Genomic DNA, 14,946 nt, shown 5'->3' on the forward strand with positions numbered 1-14,946 from the left:
CAGATGTGGCTTCTCAGTAACTATATAACAGAAAAATCATCGCGTTTCAGAGTTTTACTTCAAGTGGTAAATGTTAACACCATGAGCTTTAATTGACGATCGACACTAGTATTACACAAAAAAGGGGTGTAACAGATGAGACCTCTGCAGTTCTGAGTGAAGCTTTATGCGCTGTTATGCGGCATCGCGTGCGTTCATTACCTTGTCGATGTTCGTCAGGGGGCGGCGGGCAGCACAGCTCTGCTCACCTCGCCGTCTCGGAAGCGACTCTCACCTAATTTCTCCTTACTACAATTTAGCGAAGTTGGTTTAAAAAAATTATCTGGCTCTGTTTTCATCTGACCAATCAGGTTCTCAATGTTAACCTTAAGCTATGCCTACAAAAATTCTGTCTATCCAATGAGAAACGTTATACTTTTCGTGGTGGGGCAATGTTTTTAAAGTTTGCAACGTAACAGAGACGCGAAAAAGTCCCACGCTAAAACTTGCAGCTGGTGTGGTCCTTTTAGTGTTATCGTAAGATCTATACTGTTCTTCTGGAGGGCTCTATCTTTTAACATGGACTGGGGGGCTGTCCTGACGTAATAGAGACGCGAAAAAGTCTCACGCTAAAACTTGCGGCTGGGGTGGCCCTTTTAGTTTACCGTAAGATCTATACTGTTCTTCTGGAGGGCTCTAGCTTTTAACATGGGCTGGGGGGTGGTCCTAGTGGTTAGCTGGCGACGTGGGTGTCCGTCCCTTATCGTAGGGCCTTCCAGCTTAACACGGTTCTGCTCTCGGCTTCTGTTCTCGTTTCTCCCCTCGGAACTGCGTCTGTCTCACGGTGGGAAGGTATGACATGCATTTAGGCATTCTTGTGTTAGTCTGTGGTATTCCATTTCCTCACTCGTTACTCGTATTACTTTGGTTAATTTAATATCACGATTTATTCGGAGCTGTGTGACATACTACTGGATTTGCTTATCATGTCAGGGTTTTCATGGAAGGTGTTGGATTTGCCTGACACCTTACAAGTCTCGTCGGTCAAACTTTATAATTTCTGCTCTGTCAGTGTAAACTAAACCTTTAAATTCTTTATGCATGTTATTGTAAGACAATTTGCATTAACCATTGCTTATGCCACTGCATAATACACTACTGGCCATTAAAATTGCTACGCCAAGAAGAAATGCAGATGATAAACGGGTATTCATTGGACAGATATATTATACTAGAACTGACATGTGATTACATTTTCACGCAATTTGGGTGCACAGAACCTGAGAAATCAGTACCCCGAACAACCACCTCCGGCCGTAATAACGGCCTTCATACGCCTGGGCATTGAGTCAAACAGAGCTTGGATGGCGTGTACAGGTACAGCTGCCCATGCAGCTTCAACACGATACCACAGTTCATCAAGAGTAGTGACTGGCGTATTGTGACGAGCCAGTTGCTCGGCCACCGTGTTGTTGCTGTGGTCTTCAGTCCTGAGACTGGTTTGATACAGCTCTCCATGCTACCATAGACCAGACGTTTTCAATTGGTGAGAGATTTGGATAATGTGTTGGCCAGGGCAGCAGTCGAACGTTTTCTGTATCCAGAAAGGCCCGTACAGGACCTGCAACATGCGGTCGAGCATTATCCTGCTGAAATGTAGGGTTTCGCAGGGATCGAGTGACGGGTAGAGCCACGGGTCGTAATTCATCTGAAATGTAACGTCCAATGTTCAAAGTGCCGTCAATGTGGACAAGAGGTGACCGAGACGTGTAACCAGTGGCACCCCATACCATCACGCCGGGTGATACGCCAGTCTGGCGATGACGAATACACGCTTCCAATGTGCGTTCACCGCGATGTTGCCAAACACGGATACGACCATCATGATGCTGTAAACAAAACCTGGGTTCATCCGAAAAAAATGACGTTTTGTCATTCGTGCACCCAGGTTCGTCGTTGAGTACAACATCGCAGGCGCTCCTGTCTGTGATGCAGCGTCAAGGGTAACCGCAGCCATGGTCTCCGAGCTGATAGTTCATGCTGCTGCAAACGACGTCGAACTGTTCGTACAGATGGTTGTTGTCTTGCAAACGTCCACATCTGTTAACTCAGGGATCGAGACATAGCTGCACGATCCGTTACAGCCGTGCGGATAAGATGCATGTCATCTCGACTGTTCGTGATACGAGGCCGTTGGGACCCAGCACGGCGTTCCGTATTACCCTCCTAACCCACCGATTCAATATTATGCTAACAGGCATTGGATCTCGACCAACGCGAGGAGCAATGTCGCGATACGATAAACCGCAATCGCGATAGGCTACAATCCGACCTTTATCAAAGTCGGAAACGTGATGGTACGCATTTCTCCTCCTTACACGAGGCATCACAACAACGTTTCACCACGCAACGCCGGTCAACTGCTGTTTGTGTATGAGAAATCGGTTCGAAACTTCCCTCATGTCAGCACGTTGTAGGTGTCGCCACCGGCGCCAATCTTGTGTGAATGCTCTGAAAATCTAATCATTTGCATATCAAAGCATATTCTTCCTGTCGGTTAAATTTCGTGTCTGTAGCACGTCATCTTCGTGGTGTAGCAATTTTAATGGCCGTTAGTGTAGATAGTGGGGATTCTCATCCCTGTCCTCGTAATTCCGGTTCAATTTTATTTCTTTTGACGATAGAGCGTTAGACTGACTCTTTTTCTGCAAATATCCAGTGGACCTGTGAGTGCCCTTCACATCACAAGCAAATGGTGAAGGGTAAACTGCGCAGACATCACGATTCTGCTGAACCGAATACAGTTTTGCTGACCGAAAAGTGCCGCGCCGCAATACTAAATGAAATGTCACACTGTACAGAATACTTCTGTGAAAGAACGTGCAAAGACGAGGGGGGCCGAGCCGTGGTGCGCACTCAGCCTCCATACCAGGCGCGCGTGCAGTTTGGCACGCTGCGGCCCGCCGTGACGTACCTGAAGCTTTCCGGTTACCGACGTTACTACGACGCCCACAATGACAAGCTTGGTCGAGGTTATTCTCTCGGTTTGTGCTTCAGGTTTTGTTCATACGCCATTAACAATTCTTCTGCGTTTGCGTTTGCTTTTCTTCGGACATGGCAAACCGAAGTGTCGCGTTAAAACAGTTGTTACTGTGCCAAATAATTAATTAATCGCTCACATGGATGCAGTCTGACCAATATATATTGACACTATGAACTAATACTGAAGGACTTTGGAATCATTCCCACATATAACTATGCATGCACCAACTACTGAGAAAGAATATATTCAGAGAGCCATTTAAACAAGCCACTTTATTCAACATTTGAAACTGAAACTAACTTTACTAAACAGAGCAGAAGAACTGATTTTAAAATGGATAAGGGTCAAATAATCATATTAATGAATTCTACGAGGTATATTAAGAACGTAACTGGAATTTTGTGGTTTCACGTGTTATATTAGTCCGATTGGCGCTAATGTTTTTTGTTATTCAGTTTGTAAACATTCCACTAAAGCATTTATACAATATTAAACACATCAGATATTTAATCTGTTATCAGCCTGAAGAAGCATACATATATTTTGGTTGTAATGGCGATTATCTATTTTGCTCCAGGATGCATCAGTGAATTTGTATTACATTTTATTGTAACAAGGGAATTAAGTGTAGAAGAGTTTTAGAAGCATGAAATATTGCTTTTGATAGCCCTTGAATAAAGCCAGGGTTTACCGATGAATTCGTAAAAATAGTGACAGAAAAGATTGTGAGAGATTGCTGAACGACAATGAAAGGAGTCGCTGTGATGATGGCTTGTCAGTTGGCTCACACCATCATCTTTTCGGATGCTCTGGATATTACATTTGTGACAGCAAAATTTTTCTCAGAATTTCGAACATCTTGCCCCATTTTGTATTGTCGTAGGCTTTTTCCAGGTCGACAAATCCTATGAAAGTGTCTTGATTTTTCTTTAGTCTTCTTTCCGATATCAACCGCAACGACAGAATTGCTTTTCTGGTACCTTTACCTTTCTTAAGCCAAATATGTTCGTCATCCAACATATCTTCAGTTTTTCTCCATTCTTCTGTATACTACTTTCTTCAGAAACTTGGAGGTATCAGCTGTTAAGCTCATTGAACGATAATTCTCGCAATTGTCGGCTCTCGCCTTTTTGGAATTGCGTGGATGATGTTTTTCCGAAAGTCAGATTTTCGCCAGACTCATACATTCTACACACCAATGTGAATAGTCTTTTTGTTGCCAATTCTTCCATTGATTTTAGAAATTTCGATGGAATGTTATCCTTCCGTTCTGCCTTATTTGATTTTAAGTCTTGCAAATACTGATTCTAATACTATATCCCCTATATCCTCCCTATCGACTCCTGTTTCCTCTCGTATGACGTCCTCAGACAAGTCTTCCCCCACGTAGAGGCCTACAGTGCACTCTTTCCACCTGTCAGCTCTCTCGTCTGCATTTACCAGTGGATTTACTATTGCGCCCTTAATGTTACCTTCAGTGCTTTTGATTGCCCCTAAGGTTAATATCAAGTCTTTATAGCACTGTAAATCTCCTGGACATAGGTAACCGCCATTTAAACGTATCATTGAACATCCTGGCATTTCGTGTTTCTACTGGATCTAGTAATCAATAGATGGCATCACCTGGATATGACATACGTCGATACCCTTCATCGTGGAACTTTGCCCACTATAATTGTTGGAAGTGGTTTTACAGTGTGCTAGCATGATGTTCGCTGCAGGTGACAGTTTTTTTCCCTGTGGAGTATTTAGTCTCGTATATAAGTTTGAAAAGCACACTGACTACAATTGTTCCAAATGTTCATCACGAATCGGAGATTGGTTTACGAGAGGAAACCGAAACGTAAAATAAAAGGGTCTGCAAGAAACGCAGCATGTTTGCTTTGAAATCTTAACTATGAAACTTTCTATTAAGAAGTGATGGATGAATCCATGGATATAACATATTTTCAAAATTATCCAACGAAATATGTCTTGACACCGGAAATTGTTCTTCAGGCATTATATGTTGCATAATTATTTTGAGTACTGGAGCCTACTGTAAGTAAATGTATGAAACAGCTAACACACCCTCACTTTGCTTACGCTAGGTATGACGTCAGTGCGTGGGTGGACTACGCCCACCCGAAAAGTAGGGCCTTGTAGTACGCACCGGGTCGCAGAAGTTGGCCCACCGCGGACAAAGCGCGTGGCCGCCACTCTGCGGTGCGTGTCTGGCGGAAGCGGCGTCCGCCACAAAGTTGAACACTTTGCTGACGGACGAGAGGGAAGCCGCAGGGCTGCCAACTTCTCCCGTCCAGGTGGGGGCCTGCTGTAGGGCTCGCTAGTTTCTACACCGAGGTACTGTTGGCACTAGACCTGTAGTAGTTTGTACACAGAGGCCTTCAGACACGATAGTGAAATTTACTCACAAATGCTCTAAGAAGCAGAAACGTTTAAGCAATATGATACGCGTCTTTGTCCAGCTTGATGTTTCAGGATTTGTTTTTTGAGACCTTCTCCTGGCGTATACCATTTTCAAAAAACTTAAGGGAATTCAGCCAGGTAATATTTACAGCGACCGCTGATATTTCGGTGGGACTACACCCCGCCAAATTCAAGGCACAAACTGCAACGAAGACGCGATGTACAGCCAAATTTAAAACTTCGGTTCTTGGAGTAATTCTGGAAATATGTGTGTTATCTTTCCTGAATTACTCCAAGAAACGAGGTTTTGAGTTTGCCTGTACGTCGCCTCTCCGTTGCAGTTTGTTCCTTGAAAATGGCGGAGTGTAGTCCCACCGAAATATCGGCGGTAGCTGTAAATATTACCTGACTGAATTTCCGTAAGTTGTTTGAGGGTTTGTTTTATCAACACACCAGGCAAGCCTACGTTCACATGCAGTCACACAGAAAAAGTTTTCCAAATGTATCATATTCGTAGATAGTCATAACAAGCAGCTAAAATAGGTCTTCACATCTCCTTTGAAAAAACAAAGATATTCACAAACATCAAGCATTCATGTAAATATCTCAAAGTTCAAGAACAAAAGATTGATAGTAAAAGAACTCAAATATCTCGGAGAATGGATTAGTTGGAATTCTGGGGAAAGCAAAGCAAGGGAATCCAGAAAAAATAAACTTGAATTTGCCTTCCAACTAACAAAAAATACATACAACAAAAAATCCCTTTCGTGGGGGTCCAAAATTACACATTACAAGACAGTGATCAAGCCAGAAGCACTGTATGCAGCAGAAACACTAAACATGAATTTCAAAGGCCAAATGGAGAAACTTGAGCAACAGGAAAGAAAAATTTCAAGAAAAATCATAGGGCCAAAATTTCAAGACAATAACATTATACACATCAAAAATGAAACTCTCTACAAGAAAATTGAAAAACTTTAAGATACTATGCGAAAAGGGAGGAAAAATTTTTAAGGTCATCTTCTCAAAATGAATTCCAACAGATTAACTAAAAATATCTTTGACTTTTTCCGTAACCGCAAAACTAAACCCAACTGGTTTAAAGAAACTGAGAAAGACCTAGTATAATTAAAGATTTCAGAAAATTCACTTACTGATCTAACAGCTAAATTAATTACTGAACATGAAAACATAAGGTTCCAAGACAAATCTACACAAAAGTCCAAACCCTGCACCTCGGAAGAAGAGAGGAAAAGAAAATCAGAAAGAATGAAGAAATACTGGTCCATAAGAAAAGAGCAAAGCGCAAAGAAATGATTGATCCAGCGTACCCCAAAGAGGGTGAAATGAAAGAAGAAGAACGTCACATTATTAATTTTTAGTTTGTTTGATTGCAGGTATACGTCTGCAGACTCAGTCTTAGTGTTCGCTCGTATGCTCGGGCCATTGTGCCGTTATCACGCTGCCAGACGAGCCAAAACAAAATATCCCAGGACAATGATAATGTGGAGTGTCCTGCGGGAATCTGTTTCTGCGTTCAAAGGGGGCTGGCGCTGCAACAGACAAAGTTGAGTTGGTGGAAGCCTGCGGTAACAAGGCACCATCATATGGAACCATGATTAAGTTCCGCAGACGTTATCAGTATTGTCAAACAAGTGCGGATGGCGAGCAACGAAATGACAGAAAATCTGTTTATGAAAAACCGATAATAACAAGAAAAATGGAGGCCCTGGTGCTCGAAGATTTGTGTATCACAATCTAGACGCCAGTGGAAATGTGAAATCGAGTCGTGGGTCAGTTTTCAGTCTGTTGTTCGACATTCTGAACAGGATAAAGCTCGCGCCCCTCTGGATTCGCTGGATTCCGCTACTGCTCAGTCCTCACCGCGTCTGAAAACTGCCCACTGTACCGAAGCAACAGTGGAAATGTTGCAGCTGTATTAGCTCTATGCTTCTTTAGCAGTCTGTTCACCATAGGCCAGTTTCGATAGATCACTATGAGCCTCAGAAACGTATGGTTCCGCCGCGGTTTTCAGTGAATAATCGGGTAAGATGATACTGACTGATATTTTGTGGCCGGCCGAGGTGGCCGAGCGGTTCTAGGCGCTTCAGTTTGGAACCGCGCGACCGCTACGGCCGCAGGTTCGAATCCTGCCTCGGGCATGGATGTGTGTGATGTCCTTAGGTTAGTTAGGTTCAAGTAGTTCTAAGTTCTAGGAGACTGATGACCTCAGATGTTAAGTCCCATAGTGCTCAGAGCCATTTGAACCATTTGTTATTTTGTGGGATTTGTCATGATACATTGGTAAGGGGCAAATCGTCACAGGTTCGTATTATGGAAATTTTCTAACTACATTACGGCAAGCTATCAAGACGAAGCATTGCAAGGTGTCCCATGAGGTGTTGATGTTCCACGACAGAAACGAAGCTCATTCCGCACAAGTCACATTCACACACGCAGTTGCTTTGAGTTATCAGTTTTGAGTCACGCATGTAGACCTCTACATGGCACACAGTTGATGGAAGGGCTGAGGGTACAAGTGCAGAAGTGCCTGCTGAAGCAAACTGAGTGAATGCCATAGTGCAATGGCTATTTATAAATTATCTGAGTTACTATCGAAACATTAGATATTTATATCTAATGATATAGTGCACTGTACTGCATCTGCATTATTTTTCAATACGTTAAAAATACTATACTAATTAAAACTTTTTAGACGAAAATAGGTCCAAGCACGAAAAGATTTGCTTTACTGTGTTTTATTCTGAAGAGATTTTTAGTTCAACACACTCGATATTCACAGTAAAACACACGTTTGTCATTAGATAGAATATTGGAGTAAGTAATGCAAAATTAATATAACAGTCTGAAAAGCAGTAGATAAATACCAAATTAAACCAAAAATTCCTAAACGAGAATATACTGCTGTGGTTCCAGGACGTATGACAAATTATTCATTGCCACTTTCTATAATCCTATCACAGTCAGTGCCTTAATACAGAACTAGAATCATTTCTTTGTGTGAAACCTCTAGAAAAATGTCCTTTCCGTGGCAACATTCATCGTACTCTTCGATTCTGTTGTGCATTTTTCAGCCTTCCTTGTCCTTTCCTACCAAATGGTTCAAACGGCTCTGAGCACTATGGGACTTAACTTCTGAGGTCATCAGTCCCCTAGAACTTAGAACTACTTAATCCTAACTAACCTAAGGGCATCACACACATCCATGCCCGAGGCAGGATTCGAACCTGCTACCGTAGCGGTCGCGCAGTTCCAGACTGTAGCGCCTAGAACCGCTGGGCCACTCCGGCCGGCTCCTTCCCTTTCAACAGGTCCTCATCTTCCTCCACTTCCTCTTGTTACACCCATGTTACCTGCTCTCTGGCAGTGGGATATATTGTTATAGAAATAATGATGAATTGGAGCGATGTAGTTCTTTTTTTCCGAATATTGTTCCACTTCTCAAATTTTGTTTCTTAGTCATCTTAATGCAAATGCAGCAAAAGAGTTATTGATGAGCAACAAGTACTGTATCACGTAAAATCCGCTTCAGTAAATCCAAGATCTCGTTTCAGTGAATACTGGAACTGCTTCATTAGTGGATTTTCATTTCTCATTCTGATCCTACTAATATTCTCCCATTGTATTTTATTTACTTGAGTGTCTTTAGCAACTTTGTCCTTTGCTATGGCTTCAATTCAAATAAAGTTTTCTCTTTTCATTTCCAATACGGAAAACTTTAGACTGACCTTCACTGCATCTATTCTGTCTTCGAACGCAAATAATATTTCAAGTGTTTCTTTGGATTAACACATTCCACGTACGTGTGGCTAGGTTCATATGCTGACTTATCCTCAAGATGTACACGCACTGTTTCAGAACAGGGCCTGTTTAACAATCGCTAAATGTTATCACAAGTAATCTTAAGAACATACACATTAGGTTACTGCTTTACTTTCAAAAAAATGCTTGCCTGACGTTTCGTTAAAAATAGAAAAACTTCTCTTTTCGTCCGTTGGATTTATTCTAAATGTAGTCCAAGCATTGGCTTGGAGCCCACACTTCATCATCACACTGTACAGAACCATAGACGAAGAAAAAAAAACATGCTTACATCATTTTCTTGTGAAACGTCACTTGCGCTATTTGAACTTTTAACGCCCAGTTCTTTTTATTCTGGTGATGAAATCATTGTGTGCGAGGCATTTTCAGACCTATGACGAAGTGATTTTCGAGATGAAATGCTCCCCGAACAGCCAAACTGCAACTTTTACAAGAAAAGTCCATGTCAAGTCACCCACCGTCTGGAAATACAAGTTGCGTTGAAAGGTAAATGCACTTAAGAGCCAAAACATTATGGCAACTGTTCACCGTGAGACTGCATGCGGCTAACTATTGTTGTGGATAACTGCAGTGGAAAGGGAAGTAGAAAAAAGACGAATGGAGTATCATTCTAGTGACGATACCGGTCACAAATAACTAAATCCACTAACGTAAGAAACTTGCACCAAGCACAATTTGTTGTGGGCAGGCCCCAGGGAACGAGCATCTTTCTGAAACGGCTAGGCACGTCGTCTGCACGCGAGCTACTGTCGTGAGAATCTATAGAAAGTAGTTGAAGACGGCGAAAACGCTAGTTAGCGACAATGTGTTGGACGTTCATGCGTCACGACAGAACGTGGAGGTCTCAGTCTTTGCAGCTCTGTAATGTGGGATAGGCGGATAGGCGGCGACCCGTGGCAGATCTCACAACAGAGTACACTGAGGTGACGAAGGTCATAAGAAAGCGATATGCACATATACAGACGATGATAGCATATGGTACATAAGGCATAAAACGGCAAGTGCGTTGGTAGAGCTGTCATTTGGATTCAGGTGATTCGTGTGAAAAGCTTTCCAACGTGATTATGGCCGCCTGAGGGGAATTAACAGAGTTTGAATGCAGACCGGTAGTTGGACCTAGATGAATGTGACATTCTATTTCGTAAATTGTTAGGGAGCTCAGTATTCCGAGATCCAGTGTCAACAGCGTGACAAGAATACCAAATTCCAGCTACACCTCTCACCACGGGTGGCCTTCACTTAACTACCGAGAGCAGAAGTTTTTGCTCAGAGTTGTCAGTGCTAACATGCAAGCAACACTGCGTGAGATAACGACAGAAATCAATGGGGGACGTACTACGAACGTATCCGTTAGGACAGTCCGGCGATATTTGGTGTTAATGGGCCATGGCAGAAGACAACTGATGCAAGTGTCTTTGCTAAAGCACGACACCGTTTACAGCGCCTCTCCTGAGATTGCGACCATATCGGTTGGACCCTAGACGACTGGCAAACGGTGGCCTGGTCAGACGAGTCCCGATATCATTTTGGTAAGAGCTAATAGTAGTGTTCGGGTGTGGCGCAGTCCCCACGAAGCTATGGTCCTAAGTTGTCAATAAGGCGGTGTGCAAGCTGTTGGTGGCTCCATAACCAGTGTTTATGCGGACCGGATTGGGTCCTCTGGTCCACCTGAGCCAGCAGAGACCATTTCCGGCCGTTCAAGGGCTTCATGTTCCATAACAGCGATGGAATTTTTATGGATGACAATGTCCCGTGTCATCGAGCGGCAATTGTTTGTGATTCGTCTGAAGAACATTCTGCACATTCTAGCGAATGCTTTGGCCACCCGGTTCGCCCGACATGAATGCCATCTTACATTTATGGAACATAATCGAATGGTCAGTTCGTGCACAGAATCCTGCACCGGCAACACTTTCACAATTATGGACGGCTGTAGAGGCAGTATAACTCAGTATTTCTCCACGGGACTTCCAGCGGCTCGTTTAGCCAATGCCACGCCGAGTTACTGCACTATGCCAGGAGAAAGGGGTCCGACACGACTTCTGTCAGCTCAGTGTATAAAGCTGGTGCATTCACAAGGGTTCCGGAACACACGGTTCACTGCACATTTCTTAACATGGGGCTGCACGTCGGACGACACTTAGGTGTTTCCGTGTTGACGTAGTGATTACGTCATTGACGCCGCTCGGAGTGGCCACGCGGTTTGAGACGCTATGTCAAGCATTGCTCGGCCCCTTCTGCCAGAGGTTCGAGTCCTCTCTCGGCCGTGGGTGTTTCTGTTGCTCTTAACATAAGTTAGTTTAAGTAGTATGTAAGTCTAGGGACCGATGACCTCGGCAGTTTGGTCCCTTAGGAATTCACACACACACACACACACACACACACACACACACACACACACACACACATACACCGTTTACCATTGCAGTAGAGATTGGATTGTTGACTAGTGTAAATGTGTCACCTGGTCGGAAGAATCATGTTTCTTGCTATACCAGATCTATGGTCGGATCCAAAAAGGTCATCAGCTAGGTAAATCGCTGCTCGAAACATGCACGTCGTCGCGGACGCTGCCGGTGGGGCCCGTTTTATGCTATGGCAGACAATCACCTGAGCTTCCATGGGTCCTGGATAGTAATCGAAGGCGGGATCAGAAATGTGAACTATGTCGTGGTTATTCCGGATCACCTGCACACTTTCATGGTTAATGTGCTAACCAACGGCGATGGCATCTCCCAGCAGTGGAACTGTCCATGTCGCAAAGCCAGACTCGAGCTACAGTGGTTTAATGAGTATGACAGTGAACTCATGTTGATACATGGTTACCAAATACATCTGATATTAAATCTATGGATCACATCTGGGACGCTATTGGGCCTATAATTTACGTGAATTACGTGACCTAGGCGCAAACGTACGGTACTTCATATCTCCGAAATCTATCAACTACTAGTAGAATCCATGCCACGCACAATCGCTGATCTATTGCGTTCAAAAGATGGACTAACTCACTTTTAAACTAGTGGTCACAATCTTTTGGCCCATCAGTGTAAAGCAACTGTGTTTTGTCAGTTTGAGAGGCTCTGTGTCATAGTTCCTGTCATAATCTATGGAACGTCGTTTGCTTTATTTCAAATTGTGTTATACTGTTACCTTCGTTTGCCGCTCAGATGGGTAAAATGGCTTGACAGTTCAGAACCATAGAGTCATCCGGTAGCCGATTGTGTACTCTTGTATTTCACAGGCACCACTCACCGACTGAGACCCACAGGCCCGCCTCATACCTATATGCTGCTAGCACGTCTTTCTCTGTTCCTCAACGGTCCACATGCTCTTCCGCGTGCAGCTGGTAACCATGGCACCTCAAGCACGGTTCATTTGTAGTAAATGAGCCCCGTGATTCAGTGACTGCTCAGCACCACTTGTTCACTAACATTACAAGCATAAAAACAAAATCTTTAATTTGATCCATATAAAGATTCGCTATCCTTATCACAGTACAGAAACAAATTTAGAAACGTAAGCCATTAAACGATGTCTTTCAGGGCTTTTACAATAGATAACTGGGTATTATTAAATACACAGGTAAAGAGAACGGCTAGAGAGTCTGCAGATTTCATGACACCTAATGCAGTACATACACTGTTCTACTGTAACGATGTGCTGATCGTAATGTATCTTGTTTCAGGTACTTCTTTTGGCCGGAAGGGTTTCTAAGAGGAAGCATCAAGAACAGTTCCAGAGTGAGCAATTATTTGGTGAGTCCACGTTATTTTATCTTTGTACCCCATTTAGTAAAGGAAATATTTCGCTGGTGTGGCCCTGTACCTGTATGAACCTTCATTTCAAACGTATACTCTTATAAACACAACTTCAAGATTAAAATTGCTCGGTGTGTAATCTGAGAGGTATTTCACATATGCACAGGTGTTAGAAGGTCTCTTCCCCATCCCCCTACCCCCTTCAACAACCGTCAAAAATGGCCAAAAGCCGGCCGGAATGGCCGAGCGGTTCTAGGCGCTACAGTCTGGAACCGCAAGACCGCTACGGTTGCAGGTTCGAATCCTGCCTGGGGCATGGATGTGTGTGATGTCCTTAGGTTAGTTAGGTTTAAGTAGTTATAAGTTCTAGGGGACTGATGTCCTCAGAAGTTAAGTCTCATAGTGCTCAGAGCCATTTGAACCATTTTTGAATGGCCAGAAGGAAAATGTAAAAAGGTGTAAACATTGTAAATTCTGGATGAAAAATCAACGTCAAATGTTAAGCCTTTGATGATGATTTAGCAGTGATGACGCCACCACGAAGACTTCGTAGGAAACTGTGTGGTCCTCCACATGACAATAATATTACGATGGAGAGCAGGAAATCCAACCCGTACATTGTAGTACTTTAGGTAATCTTTTAAACAATATATTGAACAAAGTCAAAGGAAGAGTGGATGACATATACTGGGGGCTAGGTTGAACTTACGGAAACTCCAGTATGCAGACAAACTTTTAGTTTCATATCAGAGAGAAGATCTTTCTGAATCTGAAGAACATCTGACAGCTTCAATGCACTTTATGAATATTTTAAGACACGACGACTCAGGAATAATGTTTCTAAAACGGAAGTGTCTGTTGCCCATCCCTCTAACCCTCTAGCATCAGAATTGTACTAATGGGGAAGTACTGAAAAGAACTGGGGAAACAAGAAATTTGTGGCGTAACTCGATCAAACGAAAGGATCGAGTTATAGGACACATTCTGCGACGTCAGGGGATCATCAATTTGGTATTTGAGGGACGTATGGTCGGTAAAAATCGTAGAGGGAGACCAAGATACGAATACCGTAAGCAGATTCAGAAGGATGTAGGTTGTATATCACTACAAAAACAACAACTGATAATAATAATAATAGTAAATCATGACAGTGTGCAGACACGCATGAAATTCCACGGCCGTATTTTATAGAATGGACAAAGAAACACTCACTAAAAGCTACAACATTATTAATTCCACGCATGTCAAAAATCAGCTGGTTAGAAGATACGAGGGAAGATTTAGAAGATATGAACAGCTCACAACGCATAATAAACAGTCAGCTGTGTACTTGAATCCGGCTCGTCTCGAATACTACATTGGTGCCTCAACTGCCACATCCTCTAGAGATAGAAAAATGGGTATGGTTATTGGTCGGATATTTAATCTACTACGTCACTACCTTCTAACGCCATTTTGTACATTCAATTCTAACATGATTTACTATCGCCTTCAGGACAGAAATTCAGAATAAACAGGGTGAACAACATTTCGTTGGGTTCTGCAGGGATCTTTTTTGAGTGATTTGGTGCCAGACCCCCACGGCTTACATCTACATCTCTACTTATCGGGCCAGCGTATTGTGTGTGGTAGAGGATACTTCTTGAACCACTAAGATTTTCCGCTGCCCTCTTCGATTCACGAATGATATGTGAGGTGAACGACGCTGTGGAAACATTTCCGTATAAACTCTAATTTCTGTGTTTCTTTTTTCGTCATGGTTATTTCGAAAGACTTATGTGGGAAGAAGTAATATACTCTCCAACTCTTCTTCGAACATTCGCTCTCGTAACTTCAACAGTTAGCTTCTACGTGATACGAGACATCTCTCTTGCAGCGACTGCCACTGCATATGTTTTCGGACAGGTTCCGCCT

The 14,946-nt window shown here is 43.1% G+C and overlaps 1 protein-coding gene across 1 annotated transcript in view; it reads left to right on the forward strand.

Annotated features, from left to right (window-relative positions):
- LOC126456513 (probable G-protein coupled receptor 179) overlaps window positions 1-14,946 on the forward strand; it is a 1,523,402-nt gene that overhangs the window by 473,521 nt on the left and 1,034,935 nt on the right. Inside the window, exon 2 of the mRNA XM_050092263.1 lies at window positions 12,960-13,029. The gene's annotated coding sequence lies outside the window, so the exon portion shown is untranslated. The remainder of the gene's footprint in view (window positions 1-12,959; window positions 13,030-14,946) is intronic.

This window comes from Schistocerca serialis, chromosome 2 (assembly GCF_023864345.2).
Source record: "Schistocerca serialis cubense isolate TAMUIC-IGC-003099 chromosome 2, iqSchSeri2.2, whole genome shotgun sequence".
NCBI lineage: Eukaryota > Metazoa > Arthropoda > Insecta > Orthoptera > Acrididae > Schistocerca > Schistocerca serialis.